The sequence below is a fragment of the Pseudophryne corroboree genome, chromosome 5, assembly GCF_028390025.1.
Source record: "Pseudophryne corroboree isolate aPseCor3 chromosome 5, aPseCor3.hap2, whole genome shotgun sequence".
NCBI lineage: Eukaryota > Metazoa > Chordata > Amphibia > Anura > Myobatrachidae > Pseudophryne > Pseudophryne corroboree.
In genome coordinates this window covers 477,962,428-477,986,187 of record NC_086448.1, presented here as the reverse complement: position 1 = coordinate 477,986,187, position 23,760 = coordinate 477,962,428, and the positions used below count along the sequence as shown (strand labels likewise).

General features: G+C 48.0%; 1 long non-coding RNA gene across 1 annotated transcript; it reads right to left on the bottom strand.

The window, feature by feature from the left end:
• Window positions 1-232: 232 nt before the first annotated feature.
• On the bottom strand, window positions 233-3,133 carry LOC134929144 (uncharacterized). The gene is made up of 3 exons (XR_010178323.1): window positions 3,016-3,133; window positions 2,558-2,696; window positions 233-496 (listed from the first exon to the last, which is right to left on the bottom strand). It is a non-coding gene; the product is annotated as an uncharacterized LOC134929144 (long non-coding RNA).
• Between the last annotated feature and the right edge of the window lie 20,627 nt (window positions 3,134-23,760).

The window sequence follows — 23,760 nt, the reverse complement described above, 5'->3', positions numbered from 1 at the left end:
TCCACAGTCTAACCCTACCTTCCCATATGTGCCTAACCCTCCCGCAGAAGTGCCTAATCTTAACCTCCGTCCCTGCTGCCTAAACCTAACCCTCCCTTTCCCAAAACCTAACCACCCACCCTCTATCCCTGCTGCCTAAACCTAACCCCCCACCTGATGCCTAAACCTCACCCCTCCGCCTGATGCGTAAACCTAACCTTCCCTCCCCCGCAGCCTAACCAATCCCCTCCACCCATGCCTGATGCCTAAACATAACCCCCCTTGCACAGCCCTAAACCTATGATCGTGTTGACACGGGCGTCGGTATCCTTGCCCATTCGGAGTTCCAACGTTGGGATTCTGAAGAGTGACGGGATTCCAGTGTCAGTATTCTGACTGCCGTAAACCCGACAGCCGGCATCTTTACCGCATCTCCTAATAGGTAAGGCATATGTCCCAACATTTGGATCATGTGTCCGCAGCTCTCCTCCCACGGCAGCTATTCAGGGATCACCCACTGCATGTAGATGAAGAGGAAGAGATGATAAATCATTGTTAGTGGATGAACAAGCAGAGAGACAAACTGCAAACAGTGGTGTGGTTGTGTAGAGAGAAAAATCTCTCTATGTAAATATGTTACTCTAACTACTGAGGACATGGAAAATACCTAAAATAAGGACAATTATCCCAAAGGTCCCATTGTTTTATTACAATACACACATTGGGGGGATAAGTTCTCTCTTTTAGTAATTAGTGGGTACCTTCAGAAAAGAAATTTGACCAGTAAATAATAAAATCTATAAATTGCTAACATTTAGGGGTCAATCCAATTAGGTACGAGTTACCATTGCTGCGACGTTTCAACAGCATCCAAACTCACACCCTTCATGGCCAGATTCAGCCTATGGGGCTACCGGAAAGTGCGGCTGTTGTAAGACAAACTAGGAACCTAATTAAACTGACCCCTTAGTTGTTAAATGTGATAAAATAGTAAAATATAATGGTGTAATTGTGGGCCTGATTCAGTTGTGGTTGTTGAAGCGATCGCTGCTGCAATTTTGACATTCACATTTTGCATCGTGAGTCTGATCAGTCGTAGGCTGAGCAAGTCTCCTAGACACAGGGGGCTCTCCAGCAGTAATACAGGTCGCAATGGGTAATTTATGCACGCACATGGAACGGCGTTTGAACGGACCTGACATGCCTGTATACAGTTAGCCACCCCCGTTACCACCTCAAACGCTGACTTCCTGTCAATCACTTTGCGATGGGATCCTCTATGTGAGCTTGATTTCATTTTATGCGCAGTGCAGCTTGCACGCATGCACAGTAAAAAAGCATTGAGCCATTTGGTGCAACAGCAGCTCTGCGTCTGCATCTGAATCAGGCCCCCTGAGCGGTAAGGAGAAGGACTCTAGGGAAAGGACTATGTCACCTTTATTATACGTAAAGATAGGGAAACAGTCACTTGTTACAGCTCCAATTCACATCATTTATACCATTCTGTACCATTTCATCATTTGGTTATTCTATGGGGGAGATGTATTATGCCCTGCTGAGTGATAAAGTGGAGAGAGGTAAAGTACCAGCCAATCAGCTCCTAACTGCCATGTTACAGGCTGTGTTTGAAAATGACAACTAGGAGCTGATTGGTTGTTAGGTTATCTCTCTCCACTTTATCACTCTCCCGGGCTTTGTACACCTGCCCCCAGTTCATTGATATACTGTAAATATCAGCCATTTCACTAACTCCCCTGATCTGTATTGTTCTTCCTCCGATCTGTATGTTCTGTATGGGATCCGGTCTCTAGGTCGACAGTAACTAGGTCGACACTATCTAGGTTGACCACTATTGTTCAACAGTAACTAGGTCGACAGGGTTTCTAGGTCGACAGGGTCTCTAGGTCGACATGTGCTAGGTCGACAGGACAACATGAGGTTTTTTTTTTTAAAATCTTTTTTTGAACTTTTTCATACTTGACGATCCACGTGGACTATGATTGGAATGGTAATCTGTGCCGAGCAAAGCGAGGCACCTTGCCCGAAGCATGGCGAGTGAAGAGAGCCATGCGAGGGGACACGGTGCATTAATTGGGGTTCCCGGTCACTCTACGAATAAAACTACACAAAAAAACATAAAAAAGTATGTCAACCTTTTGACCTGATGACCTAGACATGTCGCCCTAAAGACCCTGTTGACCTAGAGACCCTATCGACCTAGTTGCTGTCAACCAATAGTGGTCAACCTAGACACTGTTGACCTAGTTACTATCTACTTTTCATACCACACCCATTCTGTATCATGCTCCCCACCCCCTTCCTGTTTTTCTGTTTTACAGTATGTACTACATCTCGCAACCCCCAAAAGTGTATTTCCCTCCTCTATATGTCCCATAGAGTACGCCACAATTTCTATGTTTTTGTATTGTGCCCCCACACCATCTGTATGTGCTATACCAAGTTGCCCCTTTCTGCATGTTCTGTATTGTCCGCTCTCCCCCACCATAGACCCTATGTTTTGTACTGTGCTCTCAATACCCCCCACCACACACACAATTACACAAGTTTGGTAACTTACCTCCTGCATGCTACTCAGTCTCTAGTCACTAATTCCTCTGCGACGCCTCCCGTCGTCTTCAACTGACACTTTGCAGATCTCTTTGCCGGTCACCCGACACTCTGCAAATCTCTTTGCCAGAACTTTGCCAAATGATGATCTAAATAACCAGAAGTTCTTGTTCAGACATACTATGTGTATAACTATACAACTACATTTTGTTACGTACTTTCATTTTTATTCATTTGCAATTTATCTATGTTATTGACTTTTTATCCACAACCCAAGATCCTTTCTCATAGAGACCCAAGTTATCTGCTCCAGGTTTTATCTTCCCTAGTGCTAGGACCATGTTAGTATCATACACTGGGCCTAATTCAGACCTGATCGCAGCAGCACATTTGTTGTCTAATGGACAAAACCATGTGCACTGCAGGTGGGGCAGATGTAACATGTGCAGAGAGAGTATGGTAACTTACCTCCTGCATGTTATACTCCAGTCGTTGCTACCTCTGCGACCCCTCCCGTCGTCTTCAACTGACACTTTGCAGATCTCTTTGCCGGTCACCCGACACTCTGCAAATCTCTTTGTCAGATGATCTAAAAAACACAAAAGACTATCATTAAGCATAGTACTAGTTTAAGTACAATAAAATGTCCATGAATCAACCAGTTTCCCAATTTTCCTTAAACCAAACAAGATACTTTCAAAGTTATCAATATCCCATTTATCTATTTTATTAACTTTTCATCCAAAAGCCACGATCCTGCCTCATAGAAACCCAGGTTATCTGCATCACCTGTATGTGTGCTTATCCTCCATACTGCCCTCTTTATTCCTGTAACGCTACATTTTTATTCCTAAATATGTCGTTCCTTCCTGCACTTCTCCTATTTATGTGTCCTTGTACCTGTATTCCCTGTTCTGTCGATCTTGTCTTGCCTTTCAGCTGACTATACTGCACTCTGTCTTCCTTACCCCCCTCCATCATACCCTGCTATGTAGGACTCACCTCCTCCTACCTGTCTTCCTGCATGGAAACTGGAAACGTAAGCAGCTGTAGATAGAATGTTACAGAAAGAAGCATTGTGAAGTCACAGGCTAGTGATGTCACAGGCTAGGTGTGATGTCACAGTAACCAGCAGCAAAGCTACAGAGTTACAGCTATCTTACATATACACCAATTACAACTGGATATACATGAGTTTCTAGTTTTAAAAAAATGAGACTAGTGTAGAAAATGAAGTATAAGGCAATATTGCACAGAGTGCCTCAATATTTAGGTAAAGGGAAAACATAAGTGACAGGAATTTTGAGAAATAAACCACCGCTTATATTTTATAAGGAAATAAAGCTCTTTATCTAAGAGGCTGAAATAATCATTTTCCGTTATGTGTGTGTGTGTGTGTGTGTGTGTGTGTGTGTGTCTCTATATATATATATATATATATATATAAAATTAAAGTGGAAAAACACACTACAGGCTGATCCAACTTTGATGAAATGTCCTTAAAACAAGTCAAAATGAGGCTCAGTAGTGTGTGGCCTCCACGTGCCTGTATGACCTCCATACAATGCCTGGGCATGCTCCTGATGAGGTGGCGGATGGTCTCCTGAGGGATCTCCTCCCAGACCTGGACTAAAGCATCCGCCAACTCCTGGACAGTCTGTGGTGCAACGTGGCGTTGGTGGATGGAGCGAGACATGATGTCCCAGATGTGCTCAATTGGATTTTGGTCTGGGGAATGGGCGGGCCAGTCCATAGCATCAATGCCTTCATCTTGCAGGAACTGCTGACACACTCCAGCCACATGAGGTCTAGCATTGTCTTGCATTAGGAGGAACCCTGGGCCAACCGCACCAGCATATGGTCTCACAAGGGGTCTGAGGATCTCATCTCGGTACCTAATGGCAGTCAGGCTACCTCTGGCGAACACATGGAGGGCTGTGCGACCCCCCAAAGAAATGCCACCCCACACCATTACTGACCCACTGCCAAACCGGTCATGCTGGAGGATGTTGCATGCAGCAGAACATTCTCCTTGGCATCTCCAGACTCTGTCACGTCTGTCACATGTGCTCAGTGAGAACCTGCTTTCATCTGTAAAGAGCACAGGGCGCCAGTGGCGAATTTGCCAATCTTGGTGTTCTCTGGCAAATGCCAAACGTCCTGCACGGTGTTAAGCTGTAAGCACAACCCCCACCTGTGGATGTCGAGCCCTCATACCACCCTCATGGAGTCTGTTTCTGATCGTTTGAGTAGACACATGCACATTTGTGGCTTGATCGAGGTCATTTTGCAGGGCTCTGGCAGTGCTCCTCCTGTTCCTCCTTGCACAAAGGTGGAGGTAGCGGTCATGCTGCTGGGTTGTTGCCCACCTACAGCCTCCTCCACGTCTCCTGATATACTGGCTTGTCTCCTGGTAGCGCCTCCATGCTCTGGACACTACGCTGACAGACACAGCAAACCTTCTTGCCACAGCTCGCATTGATGTGCCATCCTGGATGAGCTGCACTACCTGAGCCACTTGTGTGGGTTGTAGACTCCGTCTCATGCTACCACTATAGTGAAAGCACCAACAGCTTTCAAAAGTGACCAAAACATCAGCCAGAAAGCATAGTAGCTGAGAAGTGGTCTGTGGTCACCACCTGCAGAACAACTCCTTTATTGGGGGTGTCTTGCTAATTGCCTATAATTCCCACCTGTTGTCTATACCATTTGCACAACAGCATGTGGAATTGATTGTCAATCAGTGTTGCTTCCTAAGTGGACAGTTTGATTTCACAGAAGTGTGAGTGACTTGGAGTTACATTGTGTTGTTTAAGTGTTCCCTTTATTTTTTTGAGCAGTGTATATATACAGAGAGAGAGTATATATACAGAGAGAGAGAGAGAGAGAGAGAGAGAGAGAGAGCTATACTAGCTATACTATCCCATTAAACCAGTAAACTCACGAATTATACAGTTTCTGTGGCTGGCTGACCTCAAGTCTGCATTTCACCTGGTTTAATCAGACACAGAACCTGTGTAACCCATGAACGTATAAAGAGGAGGAGAAATAAGAGTTGTCTTTTTTGTGGCGCACTAGAAATGTATTATTCAATATCAGCGTATATTAAACTATAAGGCGGGCCCACATGGTGACATTCACAGGGAATAGGTAATGACATCCACTCGACTTGTTCACACCCGCTGGACGTGTTGGAAAGAGGTTGAGTGGACAGTGAGCCAGTGACATGCGGTGGGGTGAGGCAGGTGAGGCAGAGCCTTTCCTGTCATACTTACGTTTAAACCACAGTTTTCACTGAATAAAATATATGAAAAATACTGATAATTTATTTGAAATATCTTCTTTGCATTATTCTAATCCTTTTTATAGCCCAAACTCTGGAGTAAAAAGTCTATGGCAGGTGAGGCAGTGCCTCACCTGTGTATCCTTTCCACACATCTCTAATCAAAACTCACCAGATTTCCAGGAGTTTATAATGCTGCACCTGTGTATAATGCCCAGATGTACCCATTGGCTCATATATTGCATGTAAATCTGGCTCTGGGGTTAGCCAGTGCTTCCTGAACCATTTAGCTCACCGCACGTCCCTGCAGTGAGCGTGGCTGTGCCCTGTGGCACCATTGTACCGACAGCCGGACTGCTGAGAACGGAGCCTGGAGGGTACATAACTTTTTGGTTTTCATTCCATGTCATGACACTCTACCCAAAGCTACTCTTCTGGTTATCCTATCAACTAGGACAACAATGAAGGTGACTCCATAACATTTCTTCCATTGTTTTTCCATGTCACAGAAACATTGCATGTGTGTTACAGGTGACCATCCTAATCATCTCTCCTTCACTTCACAGTAATGTCATTGTTAGTGATACATTATTTAGATAAAGCATCAAAAGGAAACTTAGATATAATAGTCTGGCCGGCATATCACTTATTGCATGACGACCTTGTGACTGCGCTGTATTGTATGTAGACAGAGCATTTGGTTTTGCTAATGACTTACGGAGAGAGAACTGACTGCATAGGAAAGGAAAGAGTTAAACATCCTGTGAGGGGTGGACCTAGCTGTGAGGAAAGTACAGCCTTTTGGAAAAAGGGGAGGGTTAATATATATAGTGAATGCTAGGACAGTTTGCTCTCTCTTGCTGCTGAATTGCCTTGGGGTGAGTGCTGCATAGCAGAGTCTCCCCAATTACTTGGCTGTGTATTTTATCTTATTGTTATCTAGCTATTCTCATTACCCTCCACTGATCACCATGGCTGCTTTTCGCCCTCGCCGTTCAGCCGGGACCTTGGCCCGTTACCGCTCATCGGGCGGTGGGTCCGGGCCCGAGGACGGCCTGGCTGGCCCTGGGGACGGCGTCCCGTCCCCTGGGGCCTTCACGGGCTCTGGCAGTGGGACGGAGCGGCGTACGTGGTCATCCTTACCGCTGGGTGCCGGGTCGGTTTTGCCGGCCGGGCGAGGGCGGCGGGGAGGGCCGGGAGTGCAGCCAGGACGCCTGGAGGTGGACGGGCAGCAGCCCTCCCCTCCGAGCGCGGTGTGTGAAGCCTCAGTGTCGGGCGCCCGCGTGCCGCGGTGGACGCCCGTCGTTGGAGCCGCTCTCATCTCCAGTCTCTTCCCCCTCGTCGAGGCCGCGAAGCAGTGCCAGGCGAGGAGGGACGAATAGGCGGGAGGCAGCGATTATCCGGACGAGGCCCGTCGCGGGGCCTCGTCCGACAGAGTCACAGGGTGATGCAGCGGGGAGCTTGATGGCGGGAAGAGGCGGCACGCGCGCACAGGGTGCGCGCGCGCTCGCCACGGGCGGCGCTGTTCACGCACGTGTGCGTGCAGCGGCGCCGCTGGTCTCCCTGTCTCTCCAGCTTACTCCCCAACAGCCGGAGTCCGGCGGGGAGCGGGGGAGGAGGAGGGACAGAGAGCGGGTCAGGGGCAGCAGAGCTGCTCAGGGCAGGGGAGAGTCACGCCGCGGCACCCTTCCAGCGGGCGGAGGAAGCTCCGGCCTGAGGGGGGAGGGTGCGCGCGGTGAGCTGAAGAGGGAGCAGAGTTTGGTGGGGGTCGGGGCCGCTGGCGTGCAGGGGCGCTGCCCATTCCCCACCGGGGCAGTCTGGGCGCAGGGCGTCGGGGCCCCAGTTGGCGCCTGTCAGGCGTCGGGCGAGCAGGCGTGTGCCCACACCGGCTGGGGAACCCGCGGGGGGCGATGCTGAGTTTTGGGGTGGTCAGGACCCCACCGGAACATTGGCGTCGGCCCTGGCCACGGTGGTGGCGGCGTTGGGGCCGCTGGCCGCGGGCGCTTCCCCGGGGGTGGCTAACAGTTCCAGCGTGCATGCGGTGGCAGGCGGGTCCGGTGCGCGGGCGGTTTCGGCGGCGCAGCGAGTTGCTCGCGCCTGCCGGGAGCTCGGAGCGGCCGCGGCGCAGCTGGATCATCGTGCCGAGCGGGACGAGCAAGGGCGCGTAGAGAGGACACCTCCCCCCCTGGGTGCTGGGCATGCGCCGCGATTGTTGTCTGGGTCTTTCTCTCCGTCTTTTTCTGCAGGTGATCGCGGAGAAGTGGAGATGGTGGGGAGCGAGGATGATGATGTTGCGTTCGCCACACCGGAGGATTCTAGGTCCGAGCAGTCGACGACATCAGGTGAGTCGGAGCAGTCGGGGTCGGGCTCCAGCACGCGCTCAAGTTCTCGCAGCTCGTCCTCGTCTTCTTCTCTGTCGTCGCGGGCGTCCGAAGTTAGTAGTACGACTAGGGCGAAAAAGCGCGCGACGAAATACGCCAAGAGGGCGGCGAGCCGGCAAGAAAGATGGAAGAGGCGGAGGTGGCTTAGCGAGGACGCTCGCAGGGCCAAGAAGCGCCGCGACCTACCTGGTGTAGTCCACTGCGATTACACTGCAGTGATGCGGGGATTGAGGGACAGCTGCCGTAGGAAAATATGCAGGGGGGATTACGTGGATATGTTCGTCTTGACGAAGGACGCAAAGAAGGAGTATAAGTCGGCGTCAGCAAAGAAGGGCATCGGGGCCGAGGCTTTCCGTACCTTCGATAACTGGCTGGCCGGTTTCTGTGTCTTCGCGGCTTGTTACCTGGAGGATAGGCCGGACGAGCATATGAATGTCATTCGATACCTGCATTTAATCCACGACATGCAGCGCACATCGTCGGGCGTCGAATGGAGGATGTACGATGAAAAATTACGGGTAAAGCAGGACTGCTTGCAAGTGATAGACTTCGGTTGCAAGGACGTCGAAGTCTGGTTACAAGTCACCCGGGCCTCTCAACAGGCTAGGGAGCCCCGGATTACCGGGGCGGACGGGCACCGCGCAGGGTCGTCCGCCAAAGGGACCGGCGCGGATGGTGGATCGGGCAAGGCAGGTAGGTCGGCCGTCCGTGGAGGGGGGCAGGCCGTCGCAAAAGGAAAGTGCTTCGCGTTTAACAATGCAACCTGTTCCTTCGGCAAGCAGTGTCGGTTTCGACATTTGTGCTTGCAGTGTGGCGGCTCCCACCCAGCCTCTACCTGTTTTAAAGGCAGTCGCCAGAGTGCCCGGGGTAAGCAAACTTACTCAAGACCGGGCGCAAGCGGGAGCGCTCCGCAGAGCTCCAATGCCAATTAATTTGGATACAATGGGCAAGTGGTTGACGTGGTATCCAAATAGGGCGGACGCGCAATTTTTGTTTGATGGTTTTCGTTTTGGTTTTCGCTTGCCCGTTGCGAGCAAGGTTTCGGTCCGGGCCCAACGGAATCTGCAGTCTGCTCGTGCCTTGCTGTCGGTTCTGCGGGAGAAGGTGGATAAGGAGGTTAGGCTGGGTAGAATGGAGGGACCATTTAACTCACCCCCGGTGGATGACTTGGTCATCTCCCCAGTGGGGGTGGTTCCCAAGAAGACTCCAGGTGCTTTTAGGCTCATTCAGCATCTTTCTTACCCGTCGGGGTCGTCGGTCAACGACGCGATACCTCCGGCTCATTGCTCGGTGGTGTATCAGTCGTTTGACGAGGCGCTAGAGCTGGTCCGTAGTTACGGGCCTGGGGCCCTTATGGCTAAGATAGATGTGGAATCCGCCTTTCGGTTGCTGCCGTTGCATCCGGACTCATTCAGTTTTATGGGTTTGCGGATTGGAGCGGAGTATTTCATCGACAAATGTTTGCCGATGGGATGTTCCGTTTCCTGCTCGTTCTTTGAACGGTTTAGCACATTCCTTCATTGGTGCGTGGAGTCTTCGTCAGGGGGTCACGGGGTCGCCCATTACCTCGATGACTTCCTGTGTGTGGGTCCGGCAAATTCGCCTCGGTGCGGCGACTTGCTATTCAGCATCCGAGCTCTGTTTTTTCACTTCGGCGTTCCCGTGGCCGAGGATAAAACAGAGGGGCCGGTCTCCTGTTTGTCATTTTTGGGGATAGAAATCGACACAGTGGCGGAATCGTGTCGACTGCCTCAGGACAAGGTTGCGAAGCTCCGCGAGGCTATCTGCCGGTTCGGAAGGTCGCGCAAGGTCACTCTGCGGCAGGCGCAGTCCTTGCTGGGCATTTTGAACTTTGCTTGTCGGGTAATCCCGATGGGCAGGGTTTTCTGCCGGTAGCAGGAAACGGCGACTGCGGGTTGTGCCAGACCACATCATTTCGTGCGCTTGTCCTCCGAGATTCAGAGGGATTTGGCCGTATGGGCTTCGTTCCTGGAGGACTTCAATGGGGTGTGTATATGGCAAGCCCCAATGGTCGACAGCGCCGGACTGCAGCTGTTTACCGACGCGGAGGGTTCCTCTGGGTTCGGTTGCTATCTGGAGGGATCTTGGTGCGCGGCCTCGTGGCAGGCGGAATGGCATCGCGAGGGTTTCACTAAGGACCTTTTGCTGCTGGAGCTTTTCCCCATTATGGTGGCACTGGAGGTTTGGGGCGATCGGCTGGCTCATCGCAGCATCTTGTTTAGATGTGACAATCTGGGCGTGGTGCATGCGATAAATAACCAGAGGGCGAAGTCGCTGGTGGTCCTGAGGGTGCTGGGGCAGTTGCTGTTGACATGCCTGCGTAGGAATGTGTGGTTCCGCGCGCAGCATGTGCCCGGGCTTGAGAACGGAATTGCCGACGCATTGTCACGAGGGCAGTGGGAAAGGTTTTGTTTGTTGGCACCCGAGGCCGACGAGCACGGTTTTCATTGTCCCGGTTATGTCTGGCAGGTGATCGGGCCGGACTGGAGGGTCTACCGATGCGGTCAGTCGCGCCGAACACGCTTAAGGCTTACGGCCAAGCTTGGAGCGAGTGGGAGGAGTTTGTTCGAGGACGAAGTCAACAAGGTAAGAGCGGGCATCGGATGATGCTTTCTTTTATTTGGCAGCTATATGTTACGGGTAGGTCCAGAGCGGTGGTATCCCGGTACTTGGCTGGCATTTCGTTCTTTAGCAAAATCAGGGGCGTCCCTGACGTGACGAAAAGCGGGATTCTGCTGAAGGCGATGAAGGGATGGGCGCGCGTGGTGCCGACGCCGCCTGATAGGAGGCGGCCCATTGATGCGGCCTTGCTTCTGGCTGTCATCAGGGCGGTTGGCGGTATCGCGTCGTCCATGTTTGAGTCGTTGTTGTTCAGTTTGGCGTTCTCAATGGCTTATCACGGTGCCTTTCGGGTTTCGGAGTTGGTGGCGCCTTCTAAGCGAGCGGATTCGCGCATGCTAGTCGGGGATGTGGTGGTGGGTGAGAGGTCGGACCAAGTTGGTAGAGGTCGCTGGGTTACCTTGGTTCCGGCACTCGAGGAGAGCATTTGCCCAGTGAGGTTGGCAGTTCATTATGCGGCAGTACGGCCCGATGGTCGGGGGTCATGGCTGCTGCATTATGATGGTCTGCCGGTGACGAAATATCAGTTTCGTTGGATGCTGTCTGGCGAGCTTGGGCCTTCCACCCGCTGCTTTCGGGACGCATTCCTTCCGCATCGGGGCTGCGACGTCGGCTGCGTCGGCAGGGTTTTCCGTGGCTGAAATCCAGGCGGTGGGGCGATGGAAGTCGTCAAGTTACAGACGATATATTCGCCCCATTGCATGAGATGTTGGCTTGCATGGGGTTTTGTTTAGTTGTAGTTGTGATAAGTTATGTTGTACAGTTCAGTACGTTCTTGTGTTGTGCGTCTGTTTGTCTTCCCGTTTTATCCTACTCAGGGATTAGCCACTCGCCGCTGCTGGCAGCGGGGGTCTGGAGTTCTTTTGCGATTTTTTGCCTGACTTGACGGACTGAATTCTAATTCACAATTCGGCTGATCAGTTCTAATCAAAGTCCCTCAGCAGGTTTTTACGCTTTCACCTCCAGCTGAGTTCTTACATGTTTTTCCCATTTTATACCCCCCCCCCTTTTTAATTTCTTATTTTAATTTTGATCTTCCCATTTGTGTGTTTATGTTCTGCTTCAAATTGGCTGGAAGCTTGTGCAGATCGGCTAGGCCGTGACTTCTGAAATAAACGAATTTTTTTCTTTTGGCAGATCCTTCAGGTTAATGCGTTTAATAACAATGCTATAGATAATTAGTAACCAATTTTACCCCCTTTCCTTCTCTTCAGGTTGGTTTGACGATGACTTGGCTATCTGGGTGGTTGGCCACTCTTATGTGTATTGGGCAGCCAGGTTTTTGGCCTCGGAGGGGGCACAGATGTTTCCTAGGGCTCATGGAGTTCGTTGGCTTGGTTGGCGGGGGATGATGTGGAAAGATCTGAAGAGTAGACTAGTCAGTCAGGCCAGTGAGCATGGAGTCCCTAGGGTGCTGGTTGTCCATTTAGGTGGCAACGACCTGGGGAAGAGGACATCCTTGGAGCTGCGGTGGGCCATGATAAAGGATCTGGCCAGTGTGGCCGCAGCATGGACTAATTGTGTCTTGGTGTTCTCTTTGATGGTGCCAAGGTTGAGTTGGCGAGGTGTGGCGGATGGTCGCCTGATTGATGAAGCCAGGCAGAAGGTGATGGTGGTGGTGGCGAAGTGGGTATTGTCCCACGGAGGCAAAGTGGTTCGCCACCCTAGGAATCGGTTCCGAGACAGTCACCTTTTTCGGCCTGATGGTGTGCATCTGTCCAATGAGGGGATGATGCTTTTCCTGGAGGATCTGTGTCTAGTGTTGCAGGAGTTAGGGTGAGGTTATGGTGGCGGTGCGAAGACTCTAGGGAGGAGTCTTTCGCTGTTGGCGGAAAAGAACGGCAGGTTGTAGTTTGTATTGTTAGCTGTAGTGATTTACAGTTTGGTGTGGTTTAGGTGCACTCACCTCCATCGACTTTTAGGGCCGCTCGACCACCCGTCCGAGGGCAGCGGCAGGCACCCATCAGGGTGGGTAGTCACCGTGGGGGTTGAGTTGGGCACCTATTACCGATTTTATAGTTTGTATTTAAATTAGGATAGTTTTAAATTTTAACGTTTTTAAGGTTAGCGTCAGTTCAATAGAGCCGTTCTTTTTTCTGCCACCATATGCCGGCTGAATCGGCAGGTTAACAAAATTTTCAATTACAGGTTTGCTAATGGTTAGGGTACAATAAATAGCTAGCAATTTTTCTGCCAAATTCAAGTCTCCGTGTCATTATTTCTTGGTATTAGAGGTAATGAATGCTTTACTTTAAATGAAGGGGTCCACCGAGTATCATTAGGAGGTTTAATAGAATCCATAAGAGGGCATGCCGACATAGCATATTGTTGACTGTTAACATGTATGATCTTAAACCCCATCTATAAATGTTCTGTTGCGAGACTTCCAATATGCTCAGAATATTGCTACTGTGACAGATGATTTAGTACTAGCTGGAGTAACCGGCTTTGCCCCGGATTTTAAGAATGTCTGTTTACAAAAGTATATACAGAGAGAGAGAGAGAGAGCTATACTAGCTATACTATCCCATTAAACCAGTAAACTCACGAATTATACAGTTTCTGTGGCTGGCTGACCTCAAGTCTGCATTTCACCTGGTTTAATCAGACACAGAACCTGTGTAACCCATGAACGTATAAAGAGGAGGAGAAATAAGAGTTGTCTTTTTTGTGGCGCACTAGAAATGTATTATTCAATATCAGCGTATATAAAACTATAAGGCGGGCCCACATGGTGACATTCACAGGGAATAGGTAATGACATCCACTCGACTTGTTCACACCCGCTGGACGTGTTGGAAAGAGGTTGAGTGGACAGTGAGCCAGTGACATGCGGTGGGGTGAGGCAGGTGAGGCAGAGCCTTTCCTGTCATACTTACGTTTAAACCACAGTTTTCACTGAATAAAATATATGAAAAATACTGATAATTTATTTGAAATATCTTCTTTGCATTATTCTAATCCTTTTTATAGCCCAAACTCTGGAGTAAAAAGTCTATGGCAGGTGAGGCAGTGCCTCACCTGTGTATCCTTTCCACACATCTCTAATCAAAACTCACCAGATTTCCAGGAGTTTATAATGCTGCACCTGTGTATAATGCCCAGATGTACCTATTGGCTCATATATTGCATGTAAATCTGGCTCTGGGGTTAGCCAGTGCCTCCTGAACCATTTAGCTCACCGCACGTCCCTGCAGTGAGCGTGGCTGTGCCCTGTGGCACCATTGTACCGACAGCCGGACTGCTGGGAACGGAGCCTGGAGGGTACATAACTTTTTGGTTTTCATTCCATCTCATGACACTCTACCCAAAGCTACTCTTCTGGTTATCCTATCAACTAGGACAACAATGAAGGTGACTCCATAACATTTCTTCCATTGTTTTTCCATGTCACAGATACATTGCATGTGTGTTACAGGTGACCATCCTAATCATCTCTCCTTCACTTCACAGTAATGTCATTGTTAGTGATACATTATTTGGATAAAGCATCAAAAGGAAACTTAGATATAATAGTCTGGCCGGCATATCACTTATTGCATGATGACCTTGTGACTGCGCTGTATTGTATGTAGACAGAGCATTTGGTTTTGCTAATGACTTACATAGAATCCATAAGAGGGCATGCCGACATAGCATATTGTTGACTGTTAACATGTATGATCTTAAACCCCATCTATAACTGTTCTGTTGCGAGACTTCCAATATGCTCAGAATATTGCTACTGTGACAGATGATTTAGTACTAGCTGGAGTAACCGGCTTTGCCCCGGATTTTAAGAATGTCTGTTTACAAAAGTAAATGTAAATATCAAACACACAGTATAAATAACATTGTAGATAGCTGAATACCCGTGCTTTGCTATGGGATGAGGGTGGTAAATTACAATGAAAGCTTGTTAATTTATGTTGATAGGAGATCTAGTATATAGGCATATCTTGCTTCACTGATGCACTTTGCGTAGTGGCTGCACCCATCTTTGGTCCCAACAAGGGACCCTGCTCTTCCCACTATACAACTCTCAGTCTGTGGCTTCCTGTTGCCTCCATTCCCCTCCTCACATCAAGTCACTGGCCCTGTCACATGCAGCCCTGTCATCACTGAGATATCATGCATGTCCTGATTAGAGATGAGCGGGAACCGAACCCCCCCGAACTTCACCCATTTTACACGGGTCCGAGGCATACTCGGATTCTCCCGTATAGCTCGGTTAACCCGAGCGCGCCCGAACGTCATCATCCCGCTGTCGGATTCTCGCAAGATTCGGATTCTATATCAGGAGCCGCGCGTCGCCGCCATTTTTCACTCGTGCATTGGAAATGATAGTGAGAGGACGTGGCTGGCGTCCTCTCACTTTGTTTCAGGGGGCTGCATATCTTTATTCTGGGGACCAGCAGTGCAGAGTTTTGTTGGCCAGTGACCACCAGTATTATACGTTGTCTGCCTGAAAAAAGCTCCATATCTGTGCTCAGTGTGCTGCATATATCTGTGCTCACACTGCTTTATTGTGGGGACTGGGGACCAGCAGTATTATATAGGAGGAGTACAGTGCAGAGTTTTGCTGACCAGTGACCACCAGTATACGTTGTCTGCCTGAAAAACGCTCCATATCTGTGCTCAGTGTGCTGCATATATCTGTGCTCACACTGCTTTATTGTGGGGAATGGGGACCACCAGTATATTATATAGGAGGAGTACAGTGCAGAGTTTTGCTGACCAGTGACCACCAGTATTATACGTTGTCTGCCTGAAAAACGCCCCATATCTGTGCTCAGTGTGCTGCATATATCTGTGCTCACACTGCTTAATTGTGGGGACTGGGGACCACCAGTATATTATATAGGAGGAGTACAGTGCAGAGTTTTGCTGACCAGTGACCACCAGTATTATACGTTGTCTGCCTGAAAAACGCTCCATATCTGTGCTCAGTGTGCTGCATATATCTGTGCTCACACTGCTTTATTGTGGGGACTGGGGACCACCAGTATATTATATAGGAGGAGTACAGTGCAGAGTTTTGCTGACCAGTGACCACCTGTATTATACGTTCTCTGCCTGAAAAACGCTCCAAGGCCCTCATTCCGAGTTGTTCGCTCGGTATTTTTCATCGCATCGCAGTGAAAATCCGCTTAGTACGCATGCGCAAAGTTCGCACTGCGACTGCGCCAAGTAACTTTACTATGAAGAAAGTATTTTTACTCACGGCTTTTTCTTCGCTCCGGCGAACGTAATGTGATTGACAGGAAATGGGTGTTACTGGGCGGAAACACGGCGTTTCAGGGGCGTGTGGCTGAAAACGCTACCGTTTCCGGAAAAAACGCAGGAGTGGCCGGAGAAACGGTGGGAGTGCCTGGGCGAACGCTGGGTGTGTTTGTGACGTCAACCAGGAACGACAAGCACTGAAATGATCGCACAGGCAGAGTAAGTCTGGAGCTACTCTGAAACTGCTAAGTAGTTAGTAATCGCAATATTGCGAATACATCGGTCGCAATTTTAAGAAGCTAAGATTCACTCCCAGTAGGCGGCGGCTTAGCGTGTGTAACTCTGCTAAATTCGCCTTGCGACCGATCAACTCGGAATGAGGGCCCATATCTGTGCTCAGTGTGCTGCATATATCTGTGCTCACACTGCTTTATTGTGGGGACTGGGGACCACCAGTATATTATATAGGAGGAGTACAGTGCAGAGTTTTGCTGACCATAGATCACCAGTATTATACGTTCTCTGCCTGAAAAACGCTCCATATCTGTGCTGCATAGTAGTATATAGTAGGAGTACAGTGCATCATTTTGCTGACCACCAGTATATAATATATAGGAGTACGGTACAGAAGGCCACTGCTCTACCTACCTCTGTGTCGTCAAGTATACTATCCATCCATACCTCTGGTGCATTTCAGTTTTGCACAGTTTGCTGACCACCAGTATATAATATATAGCAGTACGGTACAGTAGGCCACTGCTCTACCTACCTCTGTGTCGTCAAGTATACTATCCATCCATACCTGTGGTGCATTTCAGTTGTGCGCAGTATATATAGTAGTAGGCCATTGCTATTGATACTGGCATATAATTCCACACATTAAAAAATGGAGAACAAAAATGTGGAGGGTAAAATAGGGAAAGATCAAGATCCCACTTCCACCTCGTGCTGAAGCTGCTGCCACTAGTCATGGCCGAGACGATGAAATGCCATCAACGTCGTCTGCCAAGGCCGATGCCTAATGTCATAGTAGAGAGCATGTAAAATCCAAAACACAAAAGTTCAGTAAAATGACCCAAAAATCTAAATTAAAAGCGTCTGAGGAGAAGCGTAAACTTGCCAATATGCCATTTACGACACGGAGTGGCAAGGAACGGCTGAGGCCCTGGCCTATGTTCACGGCTAGTGGTTCAGCTTCACATGAGGATGGAAGCACTCATCCTCTTGCTAGAAAAGTGCAGTGCCACTCCTAGATGGGCCAGGTGTTTGTGTCGGCCACTTGGGTCGCTTAGCTTAGTCACACAGCTACCTCATTGCGCCTCTTTTTTTCTTTGCATCATGTGCTGTTTGGGGACTATTTTTTTGAAGTGCCATCCTGCCTGACACTGCAGTGCCACTCCTAGATGGGCCAGGTGTTTGTGTCGGCCACTTGTGTCGCTTAGCTTAGCCATCCAGCGACCTTGGTGCACCTCTTTTTATCTTTGCATCATGTGCTTTTTGGGGACTATTTTTTTGAAGTGCCATCCTGTCTGACACTGCAGTGCCACTCCTAGATGGGCCAGGTGTTTGTGTCGGCCACTTGGGTCGCTTAGCTTAGTCCTCCAGCGACCTCGGTGCAAATTTTAGGACTAAAAATAATATTGTGAGGTGTGAGGTGTTCAGAATAGACTGAAAATGAGTGGAACTTATGGTTATTGAGGTTAATAATACTATGGGATCAAAATGACCCCCAAATTCAATGATTTAAGCTGTTTTTGAGGTTTTTTTGTAAAAAAACACCCGAATCCAAAACACACCCGAATCCGACAAAAAATTTTCAGGGAGGTTTTGCCAAAACGTGTCCGAATCCAAAACACGGCCGCGGAACCGAATCCAAAACCAAAACACAAAACCCGAAAAATTTCCGGTGCACATCACTAGTCCTGATATAGTGTGTGCTGCTGGCCCACCCCTAGGGGTGCTAGTGGTGTGTTACCCCCACAGTGTTTGTTCCCAGCTTGCAAGTCATATGAGAACCTAGTTTGTTGTAAATTGGTCCAGGCATTCAGGAGTTATGCTGTCTCCTGACATACTCTGTGCTGCTGTCCCACCCCTAGTGCTGTTTAACCCCCACAGAGTTTGTTTGCAGATTGTAAGTCAGATGTGTACCAAGTTTGGTGTAAATTGCTCCAGGCCTTCCACAGTTATGCTGTTTGCTGGCATACTCTGTGCTGCTGTCCCACCCCTAGGGGTGCTAGGGGTGTCTACCTCCCACAGTGTTTGTTCCTAGATTGTAAGGCATATGTGTACCAAGTTTTGAGTACATTGCTCCAGCAATTCAGGAGTTATGCTGTCTCCTGATATACTATGTGCTGCTATCTGCCGCCCTAGGGGTGCTAGGGATTTCTAATTGTTTTAGTTGGCTCCGCCGTGTTTTAATACGCTTGTATGTAAAAATTCACGATTGTCGCTTGTAAACTGTGGATTTGTATAGAAAGACAGAAGGACGGATTTTTGCTTTTATATAGTAGATAAACTTAGAGTTTACTTTGATATGTAACTGTCATACTTGGCAACATTCATAACAAGTTCCAGGGATGTTTGGTGGTTGAATACAGTCTCACTTTCTGTGCTCCAAATGTCCCCTTGTTTTAAACGATCCTCACAGCGATGTCATGATATACATAAAGAAAAAGAAAAACAAAATACAATAGTGTAATCCTGTATAGGCACTACAAGTTCTTTCCACTGTGTAAAGGGGAAACTAGGTGGTGAAGATGGTCCCAGAAAAGAGATACGACGTCCACCTTCTTATGGGGTCACCCAAAAGTGATGCCGTGAAGATACGGTATGGAATCCTTACGTGTATGCTTACTTGAAAAAGTGAGATGGAAAGCACATAAAGGCTTCTTTTCTGTGGATTTTATTTCCTCTTTCGCCCGTATAATGAGTGTGGATATCACTCATAAGGTGGGTATATAATTAAAAAAAGGGGAAGCCAATTAGTGCAAAGGAAACCCTTTTTATTTAAAATTTACAAATGAAACACAAATAGACAACCGGTCATACCATTTTGGGGGGCAGAGATGGAATTCAGCTGACATAAAATTATCCGGATATCACAATAATTCGTCATATGCTCCCCTCAATGGATGAACCGGTTAGGACATCTATATTGCACTGTATCAACGCGTTTCGACGCTCGGCGGCGTCTTTATCAAGATTAAACAGTGTATAGGCACTGATATGTGGACTCTCCTGTGTGGTCAGCTGGATAAATAAAAAGGGTTTCCTTTGCCCTAATTGGCGAAAGAGGAAATAAAATCCACGGAAAAGAAACCTTTATGTGCTTTCCATCTCACTTTTTCAAGTAAGCATACACGTAAGGATTCCATACTGTATCTTCACGGCATCACTTTTGGGTGACCCCATAAGAAGGTGGATGTCGTATCTCTTTTCTGGGACCATCTTCACCACCTAGTTTCCCCTTTACACAGTGGAAAGAACTTGTAGTGCCTATACAGGATTACACTATTGTATTTTGTTTTTCTTTTTCTTTATGTATATCATGACATCGCTGTGAGGATCGTTTAAAACAAGGGGACATTTGGAGCGCAGAAAGTGAGACTACTTTTCTGTTACATATTGTCTTTGTAGGTTGGTGACCTATTTGTACTGTCTTCTGCTGCTCCATTTTGCAGCGCCATAGAAAGATTTCTTTATTTATATGTTTGGTGGTTGAACCCAGTGCATGGTGGAATGTCATGTGCGGATCTGTCTAGGAGGACCTTGGTGCACTATAACTCCCATCGTGTCATGTTTACTGGACTTCATTATAATGTGACGATTTGTTTTTAATTCATGTTAATTACTCATGTTCCATACATTTTCATTTATACCACTTAATGTGCGCATAACACAGTGTTTATAGGGCCTAATTGAGACCTGATCGCTCGCTAGGGTTCTTTGCAGCGCTGCCATCAGGTCAGAACTGCACATGCATATGCACCGCAATGTGCAGGCACGTCGCACAGGTACAAAGCCGTACATTGCTCTGCGATGGGTTTGTGCAAAGAATCCATTTGCATGGGTGATTGCAAGGAGATTGACAGGAAGAAGGCATTTGTGGGTGTCAAATTACCATTTTCTGGCAGTGGTTGGAAAAATGAAGGCGTTACCAAGCGTTTGCAGGGCAGGTGTCTGATGTGAAATCCGGTCCCGGACAGGTTGAAGTGATCGCAGCGGCTGAGTAAGTCTTGTGCTACTGAGAAACTGCACAAATTATTCTTCCACCGCTCGGCTACACATGCGATCGCACACTTTCACAGCTAAAATACACTCCCCGGTAGGCGGCGACTATGTGAACGTAGGACTGCAAAAACAGCTAGCGAGCAATCAGGTCTGAGTTGGCCCCATAGATCCTCCAGAAACCCCATGGGGCTGTTTTACTGGTCCATGTCAGGTTTGGCTATCCAAGTGTCAGGTCAAATTGATCAATAATCCTGGGCCGCAGCTCCACAGGCGGGGTGGGCCTGCGTGTGGCCAGCTGTACAGTGGAGACATCGGATAACAGCCCATGTCCTCTCATGCTTTTCAGTGTTTAGTTGCAAAATTGGTGGTGGTGGTAGTTGGTGTTTGGTAGGCTAAAGCACTGGGGCTCGTTACAAATAATGGAGTCTATTTACTAAGCCTTGGAGAGAGATAAAGTGGATGGAGATAAGTACCAGCCAATCAGCTGCTAACTATTATATTATAGGTTGGGTTTGAAAAATGACAGGAGCTGATTGGCTGGTACTTTATCTCCATCCACTTTATCTCTCTCCAAGGCTTAGTACATAGACCCCATTGTATGCAGTGGATGTGGGGGTGATGAAATGGTAAAAAAATAGATACTTTTTTGCTGGTGAGCTACAGGGCCCAGATATCACACACTTACCAAGTTCTTGGCTGCCAGTGCGGAGGGGTATGGCGCAACCATGTGGTCAGTGGAGGGGCATGACAGCAGAATCGCATCATCAAGGCACAGTATATAAAGTAGAGATGAGCGGGTTCGGTTCCTCGGAATCCGAACCCGCCCGAACTTCAGCTTTTTTTACACGGATCCGAGCGACTCGGATCTTCCCGCCTTGCTCGGTTAACCCGAGCGCGCCCGAACGTCATCATGACGCTGTCGGATTCTCGCGAGGCTCGGATTCTATCGCGAGACTCGGATTCTATATAAGGAGCCGCGCGTCGCCGCCATTTTCACACGTGCATTGAGATTGATAGGGAGAGGACGTGGCTGGCGTCCTCTCCATTTAGATTAGAAGAGAGAGAGTGAGATTGAGACAGAGACACTTGATTTACTGGAGCTTAGGAGTACTAGAGAGTGCAGAGTTTACTAGTGACTGACCACTGACCAGTGACCACCAGTGCAGTTTTATTTAATATAATCCGTTCTCTGCCTGAAAAAAACGATACACAGTGACTCAGTCACATACCATATCTGTGTGCTCAGCCCAGTGTGCTGCATCATCTATGTATAATATCTGACTGTGCTCACACAGCTTAATTGTGGGGGAGACTGGGGAGCAGTTATAGGTTATAGCAGGAGCCAGGAGTACATATTATTAAAATTAAACAGTGCACACTTTTGCTGCAGGAGTGCCACTGCCAGTGTGACTGACCAGTGACCTGACCACACTGACCACCAGTATAGTATACTATATTGTGATTGCCTGAAAAAGTTAAACACTCGTCGTGTGACTTGTGTGGTGTTTTTTTTTTTATTCTATAAAAAACTCATTCTGCTGACAGACAGTGTCCAGCAGGTCCGTCATTATATAATATATACCTGTCCGGCTGCAGTAGTGATATATATATATTTTTTATATAATTATTTATCATCCAGTCGCAGCAGACACAGTACGGTAGTTCACGGCTGTAGCTACCTCTGTGTCGGCAATCGGCAGTCCATCCATAATTGTATACCACCTACCCGTGGTTTTTTTTTCTTTCTTCTTTATACATACTACATCTCATTATCATCCAGTCTATATTAGCAGCAGACACAGTACAGTACGGTAGTCCACAGCTGTAGCTACCTCTGTGTCGGCACTCGGCAGTCCGTCCATAATTGTATACCACCTACCCGTGGTTTTTTTTTCTTTCTTCTTTATACATACATACTACATCTCATTATCAACCAGTCTATATTAGCAGCAGACACAGTACAGTACGGTAGTCCACGGCTGTAGCTACCTCTGTGTCGGCACTCGGCAGTCCGTCCATAATTGTATACCACCTACCCGTGGTTTTTTTTTCTTTCTTCTTTATACATACATACATACTACATCTCATTATCAACCAGTCTATATTAGCAGCAGACACAGTACAGTACGGTAGTCCACGGCTGTAGCTACCTCTGTGTCGGCACTCGGCAGTCCATCCATAATTGTATACCACCTACCCGTGGTTTTTTTTTCTTTCTTCTTTATACATACTACATCTCATTATCATCCAGTCTATATTAGCAGCAGACACAGTACAGTACGGTAGTCCACGGCTGTAGCTACCTCTGTGTCGGCACTCAGCAGTCCATCCATAATTGTATACCACCTACCCGTGGTTTTTTTTTCTTTCTTCTTTATACATACTACATCTCATTATCATCCAGTCTATATTAGCAGCAGACACAGTACAGTACGGTAGTCCACGGCTGTAGCTACCTCTGTGTCGGCACTCGGCAGTCCGTCCATAATTGTATACCACCTACCCGTGGTTTTTTTTTCTTTCTTCTTTATACATACATACTACATCTCATTATCATCCAGTCTATATTAGCAGCAGACACAGTACAGTACGGTAGTCCACGGCTGTAGCTACCTCTGTGTCGGCACTCGGCAGTCCGTCCATAATTGTATACCACCTACCCGTGGTTTTTTTTTCTTTCTTCTTTATACATACATACTACATCTCATTATCAACCAGTCTATATTAGCAGCAGACACAGTACAGTACGGTAGTCCACGGCTGTAGCTACCTCTGTGTCGGCACTCGGCAGTCCATCCATAATTGTATACCACCTACCCGTGGTTTTTTTTTCTTTCTTCTTTATACATACTACATCTCATTATCATCCAGTCTATATTAGCAGCAGACACAGTACAGTACGGTAGTCCACGGCTGTAGCTACCTCTGTGTCGGCACTCGGCAGTCTGTCCATAATTGTATACCACCTACCCGTGGTTTTTTTTTCTTTCTTCTTTATACATACTACATCTCATTATCATCCAGTCTATATTAGCAGCAGACACAGTACAGTATGGTAGTCCACGGCTGTAGCTACCTCTGTGTCGGCACTCGGCAGTCCATCCATAATTGTATACCACCTACCCGTGGTTTTTTTTTCTTTCTTCTTTATACATACTACATCTCATTATCATCCAGTCTATATTAGCAGCAGACACAGTACAATACGGTAGTCCACGGCTGTAGCTACCTCTGTGTCGGCACTCGGCAGTCCGTCCATAATTGTATACCACCTACCCGTGGTTTTTTTTTCTTTCTTCTTTATACATACATACTACATCTCATTATCAACCAGTCTATATTAGCAGCAGACACAGTACAGTACGGTAGTCCACGGCTGTAGCTACCTCTGTGTCGGCACTCGGCAGTCCATCCATAATTGTATACCACCTACCCGTGTTTTTTTTTTCTTTCTTCTTTATACATACTACATCTCAT